Source organism: Hyla sarda, chromosome 2, assembly GCF_029499605.1.
Source record: "Hyla sarda isolate aHylSar1 chromosome 2, aHylSar1.hap1, whole genome shotgun sequence".
NCBI lineage: Eukaryota > Metazoa > Chordata > Amphibia > Anura > Hylidae > Hyla > Hyla sarda.
Window position 1 is genome coordinate 491,820,629 of NC_079190.1, and position 16,943 is coordinate 491,837,571.

Genomic DNA, 16,943 nt, shown 5'->3' on the forward strand with positions numbered 1-16,943 from the left:
AGATAAAAAGGAGAGAAGTTCACTTAGTCTTTGCATTGTGTGTCTGTGTGTGCCATACGAAGCATGGACAACAGAAAGAGGAGAAGAGAACTGTCTGAGGACTTGGGAACCAAAATTGTGGAAAAATATTAACAATCTCAAGGTTACAAGTCCATCTCCAGAGATCTAGATTTGCCTTTGTCCACAGTGCACAACATTATCAAGAAGTTTGCAACCCATGGCACTGTAGCTAATCTCCCTGGGCATGGACGGAAGAGAAAAATTGATGAAAGGTGTCAACACAGGATAGTCCGGATGGTGGATAAGCAGCCCCAAACAAATTCCAAAGATATTCAAGCTGTCCTGCAGGCTCAGGGAGCATCAGTGTCAGCGCAAACTATCCGTCGACGCCAAGACTACATTTTGCCAAAATGAACTTGAGTAAGCCAAAATCCTTCTGGGAAAACGTCTTGTGGACAGATGAGACTAGACATGTGCAGAACCAAAAACATTTTTTTTTCTTCGTTTTGTTCGTTTTTTTTTTTTTTTTTAAATTTTCGGTTCTGTGAATATTTGGAATGCTGTGCATTCGTCATATTCGGTTTTCGGATGCATCCGCAAAATTTTTTTTCGTTTTCGGATGCATTCGTTTAAAAAACGGATACATTTGTTAAAAACAACAAATGCATTCGTTAATTCTGATTTTTGGTTCTGCACATGTCTAGTGATCCCTTCACATACAATGGTAATTCGTATGTTGAGGGATTTGTGCAATGTAAAAAAGTAAAGTCCTACTCATCTGTCCCCGCTGCTCCCGATGGTGTCCCCGGGCCTCCGCTGGGCTCTCCTAGTCCTCTTCGGTACTCCACTGGGCTCTGTTGGGCTCTCCTGGTCTACTCCGGTCCTCCGCTGTCTGCCGCAAGGCCTTACTGGGCCTCCGTAGCGAAGTCATCATGTCGCTGCCGCACGCCGTTTCTATTGGATGACGGGACGGCGTGCGCGACGGCATCATAACGACGTCAGAGGGAGACCCGTATGAAGGCCCCAGACCAGCCCAGGACCCACCGAAGGAAGGCCCCCGGACCAGCCCAGGACCCACTGGAGGAAGGCCCGGAGCAGCGCGGAAAGGTGAGTGAACCTGCCCGGGCTGCTTCAACTGCTATCCGGCAGCATCTTAAGCATTATGCGCTGCCGGATAGCAGTTGATTCATGGCCCCGACATTCGGTATACTGATAACGAATGCATTCGTTGTTCGTTAACATGCATATTCGTTATGCGTTAGTTAACGAATGCATTCGTTAACTGTATATTCGTATGCTTTTTCGGGATTTTGTTATTTTTTTTTTCGTGCATTATTTTTTGTAACAAACATCCGAAAACGGGAAAATTCGTTTCGTTCCGTGTCCGTTACGAAACAAATTGCACATGTCTAGATGAGAACAAGATAGAGCTTTTTGGTAAAGCACATCATCCTACTGTTTACTGAAAACAGAATGAGGCCTACAAAGAAAAGAACACAGTACCTACAGTGAAATATGGTGGAGGTCAGTGATGTTTTGTTTTTTTTTGCTGCCTCTTGCACTGGGGGCCTTCAATGTGTACAAGGCATCATGAAATCTGAGGATTACCAATGGATTTTGGGTCGCACTGTACAGCCCAGTGTCAGAAAGCTGGGTTTGCGTCCGAGATCTTGGGTCTTCCAGCAGGACAATGACCCCAAACATACGTCAAAAAGCACCAGAAATGGACGGCAACAAATCTCTGGAGAGTTCTGAAGTGGCAGCAATGAGTCCAGATCTAAATCCCATTGAACACCTGGGATCTTAAAATTGCTGTTGGGAAAAGGCGCCTTCCAATAAGAGAGACCTGGAGCAGTTTGCAAAGGAAGAGTGGTCCAACATTCCGGCTGAGAGGTGTAAGAAGCTTATTGATGGTTATAGGAAGCCACTGATTTCAGTTATTTTTTCCAAAGGGTGCAACCAAACATTAAGTTAAGGGTGCCAATAATTTTGTCCAGACCATTTTTGGAGTTTGGTGACATTATGTCCAATTTTTGTTTTTTTCCCCCTCCTTTTTTGGTTTAGTTCTAATACACACAAAGGGAATAAACATGTGTATAGCAAAACCTGTGTTACTGCAATCCTTTTCTGTGAGAAATACTTCATTTTCTTGAAAAATTTCAGGGGTGCCAACATTTACGGCCATGACGATAGATAGATAGATAGATTTGAGAAAGTTTATACAAATTGCTTCCTGGTGGGGCTCCCATCGATGTTATATTTTAGGGAGATGTTGTAGTTAATCAGGTATTTTCCCTCCAGCAGGAGAATGTATTCTGACATGGCAGCCAGGACTGAACGATTAGCCAATACGGAAGCCAGTTGTACATTGTGATATATAGAGGTGAGGTTTCTACTGCGGGTCCATATAATACCTATTAGTTGTCTTTATGAGAAAAGCCCTATATAAGGTATAATGGAGAGATTTACTGCGCGGTCATACATTAAGATTCACTGAAATGTGAAAGTTCCAGCAAGGAGGAAAAGGCAATACATTTCAGTCCTTACTGGAACCTTCATCAGGCCTAATGTTCCAGGGAGGGCTGAAACATAAAAGGCAACGCATTTCGCTCCTCTCTTGGACCTTCATCAGACCCGAGTTGGGTTTCAGTAAGGACCAAAATACAAAGGTTCCAGTGAGGGCTGAAACATGAAAGGCAACGCATTTCGCTCCTCTCTGGGACCTTCATCAGACCCGAGTTGGGTTTCAGTAAGGACCAAAATACAAAGGTTCCAGTGAGGGCTGAAACATGAAAGGCAACGCATTTCGCTCCTCTCTGGGACCTTCATCAGACCCGAGTTGGGTTTCAGTAAGGACCAAAATACAAAGGTTCCAGCGAGGGCTGAAACATGAAAGGCAACGCATTTCGCTCCTCTCTGGGAGAGGGAAGCCACGCTGACGCCATGCTCACATTTCAGATAAAAAAGTTTAAAAATGATGGAAATATTCTTCTCACAACATAGAGAGAACTGAATTTCCTTGTACTTTTTTTCACCACAATTTATATGGAATCCCGATAGTAAGGGCCCGTGCACACTACTGAAATCCTGCTCTGAAGCATTCTGGTTGGAGTTTCACTTGCAGTAGCCTCTCATTGCATTTTTCTGCTCTGTGCAGACTGCCGAAAGAATTCCACCCAAAAATGCATATGGACACTGTGATTGATTCTGCTGACACCTACTGCACACGGATTCTCTGCCCAGTTAGAAATTCCATAGTGTGCATGGGTTCTAAAGCAGGGCTGGTGCAGGAGTTTTGCCACCCTAGAAAACTGTAACAAACCTCCTTCTCGTGTAATCTCCTTACTACTGGGGTGACACACTGTAACAAACCTCCTCCTCATGTAATCTCCTTACTACTGGGGTGACACACTGTAACAAACCTCCTCCTCATGTAATCTCCTTACTACTGGGGTGACACACTGTAACAAACCTCCTCCTCCATGTAATCTCCTTACTACTGGGGTGACACACTGTAACAAATCTCCTCCTCATGTAATCTCCTTACTACTGGGGTGACACACTGTAACAAACTCCCTCCTCACGTAATCACTTTACTACTGGGGTGACACACTGTAACAAACCTCCTCCTCATGTAATCTCCTTACTACTGGGGTGACACACTGTAACAAACTCCCTCCTCACGTAATCACTTTACTACTGGGGTGACACACTATAACAAACCTCCTCCTCATGTAATCTCCTTACTACCAGGGTGACACACTGTAACAAACCTCCTCCTCATGTAATCTCCTTACTACTGGGGTGACACACTGTAACAAACCCCCTCCTCATGTAATATCCTTACTACTGGGGTGATACACTGTAACAAACCTCCTCCCCATGTAATCTCCTTACTACTGGGGTGACACAATGGTGCTGGTTGGGCAGGTGCTTTGGGTCAGCGGGGGCTTTCTATGCTGCCTACTAACCTTCTTGCAGCGTGGAGAGTGGTGCCCCCATCAAGAGTGCTCTCTAGGCGGCTGCCTATTTTGCCTATAGGCAAAACCAGCCCTGCCCTGCCCTAAAGGGGGTGCCAGTGTACTAGCTTTACCCACAATGTTCCTTTTTTTTTATTTTATTTTTTTAAAGGGGTACTCCGGTGGCAAACTTTTTTTTTTTTTTTTTAATCAACCGGTGTCAGAAAGTTAAACAGATTTGTAAATTACTTCTATTAAAAAATCTTAATCCTTCCAGTACTTATTAGCTGCTGAATACTACAGAGGAAATTATTTTCTTTTTGGAACACAGTGCTCTCTGCTGACATCTCTGTCCATTTTAAGAACTGTCCAGAGTAGGAGAAAATCCCCATAGCAAACATATGCTGCTCTGGACAGTTCCTAAAATGGACAGAGATGGCAGCAGAAAGCACTGTGCTCGTGATGTCAGCAGAGAGCACTGTGTTCCAAAAAGAAAATAATGTCCTCTGTAGAATTCAGCAGCTAATAAGTACTGGAAGGATTAAGATTTTTTTTAATAGAAGTAATTTACAAATCTGTTTTACTTTCTGGCACCAGTTGATTTAAAAAAAAAAATAAAAAAAAATAAGTTTTCCACCGGAGTACTCCTTTAAATGACACTTTCAGCTCTGCTACATGCATATCCTTATTGTTGCTTATAAACTCGCTGCTATTCTCCTTTTTTATGATGTGAATTGGAATCACAAAAGGTCAAAGTGTAACCTGTTTTCTCTGTTTTTACGAGGCGCGGTGAATTGTCTTAAGTGTTCGCACTACAACCTGCTCCATAAACCCTGTTTACTGTTAACATCTAAAGTTACATCTGCAGGAAGTGTAAATATCCCTAATTACAGGGCACGGAATCCGGCGGAGGACAGGCTGCGCCGTCTCACTACTGCAGCGTTCCCAGGAGATATTGATATCGCAACAACTGTCACCCAACTTTATTACAGTCCTGAATAATAAACAGGCTTAGTAATACGGCAACATATCCGACAACGCTTCATACCTCCCTACAATGGGAACAAAAAATCAGGGGGACAAAACTTATTTAGAACAGTGTTTCCAAACCAGTGAGCCTCCAGCTGTTGCAAAACTAAAACTCCCAGCATGCCCGGACAGCCATTGGCTGTCCGGCCATGCTGGGAGTTGTGGTTTTGCAACACCTGGAGGCACACTGGTTTGGAGACACTGATCTGTGTGTAAGATTCCCTCTCGACTCTCTGTTGACTCTGGATGTCAGAGGAGAGAAGGTTCAGGCAAGTGCCTCTCTGCAGAATACATGTGCTAGTATATGCAGGGATGGGAAGTGCATGCTGGGAGTTGTAGTTTGGCAACACCTGGAGGAACACTGTTCGGGAAACACTGACCTATGTATACAATGGCCTCTCGACTCTTTTTTGACTCTGGATGTCAGAGGGGAAAAAGGGTCGAGCAAGTGCCCCCCCGCAAAATACATGTGCTAGTGTATGCGGGGATGAGAAGTGCATGCCGGGAGTTGTAGTTTGGCAACACTTGTAAGCACACTGGTTTGGAGACACTAATCTATGTGCTTGATGGCCTCTCGACTCTCTGTTAATGTCAGAGGAGAGAAGGTTCGGGCAAGTGCCTCTCTGCAGAATACATGTGCTAGTGTATGTGGGATGAGAAGTGCATGGCGGGAGTTGTAGTTTTGCAACACCTGGAGGAACACTGGTCGGGAAACACTAACCTATGTATACAATGGCCTCTCAACTCTCTTTTGACTCTGGATGTCAGAGGGGAAAAAGGGTCGAGCAAGTGCCCCCCTGCAGAATACATGTGCTAGTATATGCAGGGATGAGAAGTGCATGCTGGGAGTTGTAGTTTTGCAACAACTGAAGGAACACTGGTCAGGAAACACTGATCTATGTATAATTGTAGTTTTTGCAACACCAGGAGGAACACTGGTTGGGAAACACTGATCTATGTATACAATGGCCTCTCAACTCTCTTTTGACTCTGGATTTCAGAGGGGAGAAGGATCGCGCAAGTATCTCTCTGCACAATACATGTGCTAGTGTATGTGGGGATGAGGAGGGCACGCGGGGAGTTGTAGTTTTGCAACACCTGTCGGAACACTGGTCGGGAAACACTGATCTATGTATACATTGGCCTCTCGACTCTCTTTTGAATCTGGATGTCAGAGGGGAAAAAGGGTCGAGCAAGTGCCCTCCTGCAGAATACATGTGCTACTATATGCAGGAATGAGAAGTGCATGCTGGGAGTTGTAGTTTTGCAACACCTGGAGGAACACTGGTCGGTAAACACAGATCTATGTATTCAATGGCCTCTCGACTCTTATTTTGACTCTAGATGTCAGAGGGGAGAAGGATCGGGCAAGTGCCTTTCTGCACAATACATGTGCTAGTGTATGGGGGATGAGGAGGGCATGCTGGGAGTTGTAGTTTGGCAACACCTGGAGGCTCCCTGGTTGGGAAACACCTACATAGAAACTCCTTTGAATGGAAAAATACACTTGTCCAGTGGGCATAGCTATTGATGACGGAGAAATAACAAGCTTATCCATCAGTATCAGATCAATGGGGTCTGACTCCCAGCTCCCCCTGCTGATCACCTGATGAGTGATGTCATGAGGGGGCTTGGGATATGGCGTCACGAGCTTCCGGTGCCGGCTCCAGCGTTGGGAATAGTCTGTTCCAAACGCTGAGCAGCGGAGTACCCCTTTGAAGGGGTATTCCAGGAAAAAACTTTTTTTTATATATCAACTGGCTCCAGAAAGTTAAACAGATTTGTAAATTACTTCTATTAAAAAATCTTAATCCTTTCAGTACTTATGAGCTTCTGAAGTTTAGGGAAACGCCCAGTTTAGAAGCAAACCCCCATAGCAAACCTCTTCTAAACTGGGCGTTTCCTGAGACAGGTGTCATCAGAGAGGACGTAGACAGAAAAGAACAACCTTAACTTCAGAAGCTCATAAGTACTGAAAGAATTAAGATTTTTTAATAGAAGTAATTTACAAATCTGTTTAACTTTCTGGAGCCAGTTGATATATATAAAAAAGTTTTTTCCTGGAATACCCCTTTAAAACCATAAACCCCAGAACACTGATAGGGATGCCACAAGGATAAGCGGAAAACCCAAGTCCTGGAACAAAAAAGTGTGGGAACTCACCTAAGATTTCCACACAAGGGCTGGTCCTGCAGGACTCCTGCTAATGGGAACAGTGCTCCTGCTGTGGAAAAAGTGCAGGAACTCCGTTCCCATGCGTTCCTGCTGGACTTGAGCCCTGGGAGAACCGTCCTCAATGTGCTGACATGTAAACAATACAATAGCAATGCTGTAAATGAACAGTCACAGTCTATTACCTGATTGAGACATCCGGAGGCTCCTGAGGAAGAGACTTCTAGAAACACGCATAGAGGTGACACAGGGTGCAGTAGGACTCCGGATGTCTCAATGTATTGTTTACCTGTCAGCACATTGAGGACGGTTCTCTGCTTATCCTTGTGGCATCCCTATCAGTGTTCTGGGGTTTATGGATTTAAGGGTGGGTAGTTTTTAATGGGTGGGTCCCTGTGGTATTTTGTACTTATAATGTGATTTTCAATAAAGCTTTTTTGAATATGAATTGTCAGTTTTGTATGTTATTCTATTGTAGTGTCTGGCAACATAGGTATTGTAGGTTATCGTCTATCTATCTCATATCTATTTATCTATCTATCTGTGGTGGCCCACAGTGATGGCGGGACCAGGGGGTGTAGTGTTGTAGGTGGATGGGGCAAGATGGTATTAACCCCCAGGGGCAAAGTATTGTTAACCCCTAATGTTCGTGACGCCAGAGTGGTTTTTGTGTACCAGAGCCACATGAACGGTATCTCCGCTATTGCAATGGCTAGGCAGTGAAAGGAGAGTCCACAACCAGTTATGGATGGAATTATCATCACAGCTCGGTCAGATTCCCAGAGAGGTGGACAGGAACCCAAAAGACCTCGCAGCTTGCTGGGACCAATTAGACAGATAAGAGACTTTAGATAATTATCTTGAGGCTTGACAATAGGCTGGACTTGACTGCTTGTAGTGACAGCAGACATAGACTTTTGACTTACTGGAATGACTGTAGCTTTGCGGCCTTCCAGATGCTGGACACTAGTACTGAGATCTCTGGTGTTTGCTGGTCTCCGTAAAGAAGCACAAGAGCTTAGAGAGAGAATTGTGATGGCCGCCCCCTTATACAGAGGGGGGCTGAGCCAAAGCCCATTGGTCAAGCTGCGGGTCATGTGTTAAGCTGGTGCCCTCTGGGTAACATGTGACAACATAAATAGAACATGTGACATCTCACAGGTCCTTTATACTGACTATACATTATTACACTGACTATCCATAAAATAACAGCAGGGGAGACACAGCAGGAGAGCCCCCAGATCAGAGAGACTCAACCTGACAGGTCCTAAGTGTAGTGCAGGACTATATTCTGGATATTACATATGTCTATCTATCTATCTATCTATCTATCTCATATCTATCTATCTCATATATATCTATCTATCTCATATCTATCTATCTCATATCTATCTCATATCTATCTATCTCATATCTATCTATCTCATATCTATCTATCTCATATCTATCTATCTATCTCATATCTATCTATCTCATATCTATCTATCTCATATCTATCTATCTCATATCTATCTATCTCATATCTATCTATCTCATATCTATCTATCTCATATCTATCTATCTCATATCTATCTATCTCATATCTATCTATCTCATATCTATCTATCTCATATCTATCTATCTCATATCTATCTATCTCATATCTATCTATCTCATATCTATCTATCTCATATCTATCTATCTCATATCTATCTATCTCATATCTATCTATCTCATATCTATCTATCTCATATCTATCTATCTCATATCTATCTATCTCATATCTATCTATCTCATATCTATCTATCTCATATCTATCTATCTCATATCTATCTATCTCATATCTATCTATCTCATATCTATCTATATATCTTATATCTCTATCTATCTCATATCTATCTCATATCTATCTATCTATCTCATATCTATCTATCTCCTATCTATCTATCTCATATCTATCTCTATCTCATATCTATCTCTATCTCATATCTATCTATCTCATATCTATCTATCTCATATCTATCTATCTCATATCTATCTATCTCATATCTATCTATCTATCTCATATCTATCTATCTCATATCTATCTATCTCATATCTATCTATCTCATATCTATCTATCTCATATCTATCTATCTCATATCTATCTATCTCATATCTATCTATCTCATATCTATCTATCTCATATCTATCTATCTCATATCTATCTATCTCATATCTATCTATCTCATATCTATCTATCTCATATCTATCTATCTCATATCTATCTATCTCATATCTATCTATCTCATATCTATCTATCTCATATCTATCTATCTCATATCTATCTATCTCATATCTATCTATCTCATATCTATCTATCTCATATCTATCTATCTCATATCTATCTATCTATCTTATATCTATCTATCTATCTCATATCTATCTATCTCTTAACTCCAACCCATTAGTTGTGCCTGCTTTCCGCTCGGCTGGCACTGATATTATACCTATTCATGGATAATGTATTAACACAGAGCAGGTTTTTATATTATGTAATACCCATTAGATAGCTGGGAAGGGATTATCCTGTCTAATAGGGAAGAACTCTGCATTGTAGAAATACTATTCTATGGGTCAACAAAAATAGAGAAATACAGCCGCACATCCACTATTTGTAATCTGATCTACTTGCTTCTCAGAATAATTTAAAAAACTAACAGGTTGAAAATCTAACAGGTTGTTAGTATATACGTTTTGATCAAAAAGTACAAGCCCACTCGCCACGTCAAGGCCACCTATTCAGAGTGGGTCCCTAACCTAACACTGGTGTAGTGCTAGGCGGCGACCACTGCCTCCGAGACCCCAAGCCCACCGGGGGAATGACCCAGTGGCCAGGCAGCCCCACTGCTGCCCGACCAATCCCCCGTGTGGTAGGTGTTCACACTGGTGTGGTGCTCTGTGGCGGCCATTGTTACTGCGATGCTTTTTCCATGGGGTGGTGCGGCCCAAAGCCAGGGGCCTGGTCAGGCAGCAGTGGGGCTGCCGGGCCACTGGGTCATTCCTCCTGTGGGTATGGTGTCGTGGAGGCAGTGGTCGCCACTCGGCGCTATCCCAGTGACTAAGTGGCCTTGACGTGGCGAGTGGGCTTGTACTTTTTGATCAAAATGTATCCTAACAACCTGTTAGATTTTGAAATTATTCTGAGAAGCAATTAGATGAAATTACAAATGGTGGATGTGCGGCCATGTTTTTTGTTATTGTATGGTCAATCGTCTGTTCCTTCCACTACTTTTGTGGAGTTCTACTAAATGTATTTACGGCCCGCTGGCTAGTGAGGAATATTATGGACTCACTTGCCTCTGTAAGTCCAGCTTTCCATATATCCGACTATCTAGAGCTGTTTCAGATAGGAAAACCCAATGGAACAAGCTGCATCCATTGCACCCGCCGCCCCATCTAGTTCGCTGTAGACTGAAGTTTGTCATGGTGCCACATCTACAGATGAACAGACTGCGTTGCCCTCTGGCGTGGTTCTGGTAGACCAAAAAACACTGTATGTAGCAACATGTAGAGTCCCAGTAGGACTGTTCTAGGTACTGTCCTAAGAAAGAGCCAGAGGTTGTGCATAATGCAAGGATGTGTATAAGGTGCTGGAGAGCTGGTGCAGATGTATATGTACTGTTTACATTGGGGTAACTAAAGTGTTAATATTCCGCTTTTACCCTACACAGAAGAATGATGATTTGGACACATGATCCTCCTAGCCAATGATTGCAGGAGAACTCTTGGCGGCCGCCACGCCCCCTCCCATAGACTTCTTGCATTGAGGGACGGGTGTGACATCACAAGGGGGCGGGGCTGTGACGTCACAAGCCGCCAGCTCTAAACGTTTGGAACATTTTGTTCCGAACGCTGAGTAGCGGAGTACCCCTTTAAGTTCCTTTTTTTAGTTAAAGGGGTACTCCGGTAAAAACCTTTTTTTCTTTTAAATCAACTGGTGCCAGAAAGTTAAACATATTTGCAAATAACTTCTATTAAAAAAATTTTAATCCTTCCAGTACTTATTAGCTGCTGAATGCTACGGAGAAAAATCCCTTTCTTTTTGGAACACTCATGGCATCACGAGCACAGTGCTCTCTGCTGACATCTCTGTCCATTTTAGCAACCATGCATAGTAGATGTACGCTAAGGGCAGCATGGTGGCTAAGTGGTTAGCACTGCTGCCTTGCAGTGCTGGGGCCTTGGGTTCAAATCCCACTAAGGACAACAATAAATAAAGACTTAGTATTATTATTATTATTATTATTATTATAATAACGTCAGCAGAGAGAACTGTGCTCGTGATGTCAGCAGAGAGCTCTGTGTTCCAAAAAAAAAAAATTTCCTCTGTAGGATTCAGCAGCTAATAAGTACAGGAAGGATTAAGATTTTTTAATAAAAGTACTTTACAAATCTGTTTAACTTTCTGGAGCCAGTTGATTTAATAGAAAAAAGGATTTCACCGGAGTACCCCTTTAAGTGACTAGTCAGGTGCAGGTTTCCTTGCTGGGAGTTGTAGTTCCCACTGAAGCTGCACACTGCAGGTTCCCTGCTTCTGACATAAGCCGTGCTATACTTACTGACAGATAGAATAAAGCTGCTTCCCCTGACAAAGTGCTATTTCCTGTTGTTTTTTCATCCGCCGTGTAAATAGAATCGCCAGACTGTGTTCCTTGGACGCAGGTAGACATGACTTCTTTGAAGCTGCAGATTTTTCTGAGTGAGCGCAGCCAATGAAAGCATATTCTGTATTATTGACATAGGGAACACTGCAGACGAGTGAACCGCATGCTACGTAAGTCTCCATGTTTTCATTCTCTTTCAACCATTAAGATCTTCCTGCTTTTTTACTTTTCAATTATCATTTATTGCTGCTCCACCCTGAAAGGCAATGAACTAGATTATTACCGCCAAATGGTTGTCTTTAATGACCATTCCAGACAAAGCTGATTCACTGTGTTCTACATAATGCAGAAACTGAAAGGGGGGTGGCAGTAGGCAGGTAGCTAGCCCCTCCAGTAGGCAGGTAGCTAGCCCCTCCAGTAGGCAGGTAGCTAGCCCCTCCAGTAGGCAGGTAGCTAGCCCCTCCAGTAGGCAGGTAGCTAGCCCCTCCAGTAGGCAGGTAGCTAGCCCCTCCAGTAGGCAGGTAGCTAGCCCCTCCAGTAGGCAGGTAGCACCTTCATTAGGTAGGTAGCCCCCTCTGTAGATAGGTAGCTCCTTCTGCCAGTGGTGGGGGTTGTCACGTCACGACCACGCCCCTCGTGACGTCACGCCACGCCCCCTCAATGCAAGTCTATGGGAGAGGGCATGGCAGTCACGACCTCAGGACCACCGCCCCCGCTCCAAGCGTTCGGAAAAAAATGTTCAGAACGATGGGGCAGCGGAGTACCCCTTTAATAGGCAAGTAATCCCTCCCCCCCCCCCAGAGGTAGGAACTTTCCCATAGGCAGGAATCCCCCCTCCCATAGATAGGAAATCCCCCGTTAGCTAGATAGCCCCACCAGTAGGCAGGCAATCCCCCCAATACGAAGCATTTCTCTCATTAGACAAATAGCATCCCCCTCACTAACAAAAAAATAACAACAAAAAAATATATACTTACCTCTGTTTTCCAGGTAGAGCCACCTCCTCTTGCTCTGGTGAAGGTGACATAGACGCTAATGTCACCGCCTGTGCCAGGGCATTGCTGTCCTCAGGCTGCGGCCTACACCAACAGCTGGAGCCTATTGACCTTGGAATCATTGACAAGTGTCGTGGATTTCCCAGTAAGTGACCGGATTATAAAGTGGGCACTTTGGATGACTGCCTATACTGCCCACATTATATTCCACTAGGTCAGGCGGATTGGGAGACTTCATAATCCCCAAGGTCAGTGACACCCTGGGTGAACCTCCTCTCCACCCCTCCCTAAGTACGCCACGGCACTGTACAAGTTTTGCCTGGAGTAATCCTTTAAATGCCCCTGACTCTAGGCTTTTGTGGCTTCTATTTACAGTGGAAGCCATGACGTTGTGCTATTTCCATCATATGTAAGAAACCCCTAGCACCCGGCAAACTATTGATTTCTGTCACAATGTTTGCGCTCATTCAGCTCTATTCTTCCTGTCAAATCTGAAAAAACTTGCTCCGGATTGGGGCTCCAGTGCAGATGTGAACATAACCTAAGTGGCAAATTCTCTTGTCTTCAGACAAAGTATTCTGTATGAGCATTCCCTTTTAAAGAAGTAGTAAAGTATTTCTACTCCATTGTGCCCGGACTTCAAAAAAAACAAAAAATTTAAAAAAATAAATTTTAACTCACCTTCATTTGTTCCCCCATAGCGCCGCTACAGCTGTTCGGTCCTCCGCTCCGGTCTTTGTCCTTTTTCCGTGTGCATGGATTGTCACACTGTGCTCAGCCTATCACCGGCCGCAGTGATGTCCCGCCTCCTTTAGTGATAGGCTGAGCGCAGTGTGACAATCCATGCACATGGAAGAAGGAAGAAGACCGGAGCGGAGGACCGAACAGCTGTAGCGGCGCTCCGGTGGAATGGGGATGGTGAGTTAAAGTTTCTTTTATTTCTTTAATGTTTTTTTTGCAGCCCGGGCACAACGGAATAGAAGCACTACACTACTCCTTTTAAGAGCTCATTCAGTAACCACAGTTTTGTCAAAATTTAGACCCCGACCGATCATGAGAACGAGACAGGAGGAAGACCCAATTAGAGTGTTCTTTTCTGTATTTGTGTCACGTGACCTGGACAGACTTGCAATCCAATTCTCTGTGGCTGTCCAGGTCTCAAAGACATAGAGCAGGGAGACGAGTGCGTGGCCACTGCGCGCCACTCTTTCGTCTCATTCACATCATGGGTCAGGGTCCAAACACACAGACCCCAACCAATAAAAACTTTTGACTTTTCTAGACAGAGTTCCTTTCAAGTGTTTCGTAATCCTGTGGTAGAACCCCTGAAATATCCTTAAAGGTGTTGTCCAGCGATGAAACTTATTTTCAACACATACTGATCTGGTGTACATCCTGTATCGGACTTCCTGTTTTCCGAGTAGAGGACACTCTAGCCGGGATTTCAGCTACCTCTATCTCCCTTCCATTATACTATAACCTCTCCCACATAGTAACAGAGTTGGCTGAATTCCTTATTAGGGTGCGTTCACACGGATAATTCAAGAGGAATTTACTTGAGTAATTCCTCTTGAATTCTCCGCTCCAAATTAACGCCCATCTCCTCTGCCCATTGATTTTAATGTTATTTCTGCTGCCCTGTTTACACTGCGGAAATTCTGCTAGCAGAATTCCGACGCTGAATTCCGTTCTGCTTGAAGAATGAGCATGTTCATTCTTCAAGCGGAATCCGCTAGCAGAAATCAATTGAAGTCAATGGTAAAAAAAAAATTCCACCCGACATCGTTTTTGCGCAGAATTTGCGTGGAAATGGCTGAAAAACCCTTCACCTCTTTCTCCCCCATTTCCGCATACAATTCCGTGCAAATTGCGCGCGAATTGCGTGCGAATTTCCCTCGAATTTTGCGCAAAAATAAAATTATTTTTTCCGCCCGTAAATTTTTCAGCGTGAATTACTCTTGATTTACTCCGTGTGAACGCACCCTTAGAGTGTCCTAAATGTTTGGAACATTTTGTTCCGACCGCTGAGTAGCGGAGTACCCCTTTTAAGTTTCTTTTTTTTTTTTTTAGTTAAGTGACTAGTCAGGTGCAGGATTCCTTGCTGGGAGTTGTAGTTCCCACTGAAGCTGCACAGAGTGTACACTGCGAGGTACAGGCTCTGAGGGGGTGCATGATAAAGCAGATGTGCCCCTCATGCCCAGTGCTAGGCATAATATATGAAATGTTATGCCTAGTGCAAGTTCTGCAGGGGCTGTAACTTTATCATGCCCCACCCCCTCAGAGCCTGCATTAATAAAGTGTCTTCCCCTCGACATGGCACTTGGAACAAGTTGCTGCCTCCTTGCTTACTAGCACACTAGAGCAAATATCATTGGAAGTCAATAACCTATCAATATTTGTTTTTGCTATTTTTTTTTTTTTTCGTTATCAGTGTATTAGGAGCAATAAAGTTTATATACAAAATCCAAAGTCCTGGGACAGACAGTGTACGTCAAAGCGATGCATGAATCTTGTGCCGGCTCATATAAACTAATAAATGTATTAATATGCGTCAATTACCATTGCAAAACCTCATAATGTAGAAATGGGAACAAGAGAAACCGGTCGGATGGGTTGTTGTGAATGTCGGCGGTTGTTGTGAATAAATGGTTTTCTGTGCACAACAAAGTTCTATGTAAATTTGCACCGATGAGATTTGCATTTACAAAACCTGAAAATCTAGATATTTATTTTTGTTTGTAACCGAAGGTCTGGTTGGATATATATAGACGGTGTTGGATCATGCATGGTACACAATACAGGGTTCAGCGTAGGAATCTTTGTGACAATGAGAGGTCTCTGCAATTTCAACCAACTGTACAATACATCGAGCTGGAGTTAAAGGGGTACTCCGCTGCTTGACATCTTTATCCCCTATCCAAAGGATGAATGGTTGCTGGGGCCCCCTACGATCTCTTGCAGCACCTGGCGTTCTGACAAAAATGCCGGTTTCTTGCGGCAGTGATCGTGATGTCACGGCCACACCCCTCGTGACGTCACAGACATGAATGGAGAAAGCCTCCTGAAATGCTGTCGAGTAAGGGTAGGTTCACACCACGTTTTTGCAATACAGTTTTTTTATCAGGTTTTTGATAAAAAAAAAAAAAAAAAACGGATTCCTCAAAACCGGACTAAACTGTATCAAAACGTGTGTACAAAGTTTTATCTGTATACGGTTTGAAAAATGATGTCCGGTTGCATCCGTTTTTTAAGGAATAAAACGTATACGTTTTGAACATTTCACTCCATTATGAATAAAGTTTCACTTGTTTGATTGAAATTCCAAGAAAAAAAACTGTGCCAAGTCAAAAACAGTATGGTGCAAACTAGGGATCGACCGACATAGTTTTTTTTTAGGGCCGATACCGATAATCGGTGGAGGTTAGGGCCGATAGCCGATAACTTATACCGATATTCCGGTATAAGTTATCGGCTGTTTATCCCCCCCGCGACCCGCCCCACCGCGACCAACCCCCCCCCCCGACCCGCCGCACCGCTCCGGCCCCATTGCCTCCCCCATCCCCGGTTTAATAATTACCTTTTCCCGGGGTCCACTCTACATCTGGCTCCGGTGGCGTCCTCCTGAATTGTCACTGTGCGCACTGACGGTGACGTCACGCACGTCACTGCGCACAGCGTAACGCAGGACGCAGCAGGAGCAAGAAGAAGCGTGGGCCCCGAGAACAGGTAATTATAAAACCGGGTATGGGGGAGGCACTGGGGCCGGGGTGGTGCGGTGGGGGGTGCGACGCGGTGCAGTGCAGCGGGTCGGGGGGGGGTGCGGTCGCGGTGCTGTAGGGGCGGTGCGGGGGCGGTTCATTATCGGCTCATCGGCAAGGTAATTGCCGATAACGATAATGCCCAAAATCGTGATTATCGGCCGATAATATCGGCCATACCGATAATCGGTCGATCCCTAGTGCAAACTGGATGGAACCGTACGCAAATACAGGTCTGTACGGTTCCCATTGACTCCCAAGTTAAAAAAACTAAAACGTATACTGGTCAATATGGTTTTTCACCCGGACCACAAACCGTGGTAGGCCACGGCTTTCTGTCCAGAAAAGAAAAGTAGCAGAGACAACCGTATACAATATGGTGCATACAGCTTTGAATGGAAAGTC

At 44.1% G+C, this 16,943-nt stretch overlaps 1 protein-coding gene across 2 annotated transcripts in view; it reads left to right on the forward strand.

The window, feature by feature from the left end:
• Positions 1-16,943, forward strand: part of KCNJ15 (potassium inwardly rectifying channel subfamily J member 15) — a 97,630-nt gene that overhangs the window by 24,062 nt on the left and 56,625 nt on the right. Inside the window, exon 1 of one of the 2 annotated variants that reach the window (XM_056559659.1) lies at positions 2,304-2,383. The exons of the other annotated variant lie outside the window; for it this stretch is intronic. The gene's annotated coding sequence lies outside the window, so the exon portion shown is untranslated. Of the gene's footprint in view, positions 1-2,303; positions 2,384-16,943 lie in introns of those variants that run through there. 2 annotated transcript variants of the gene reach the window in all.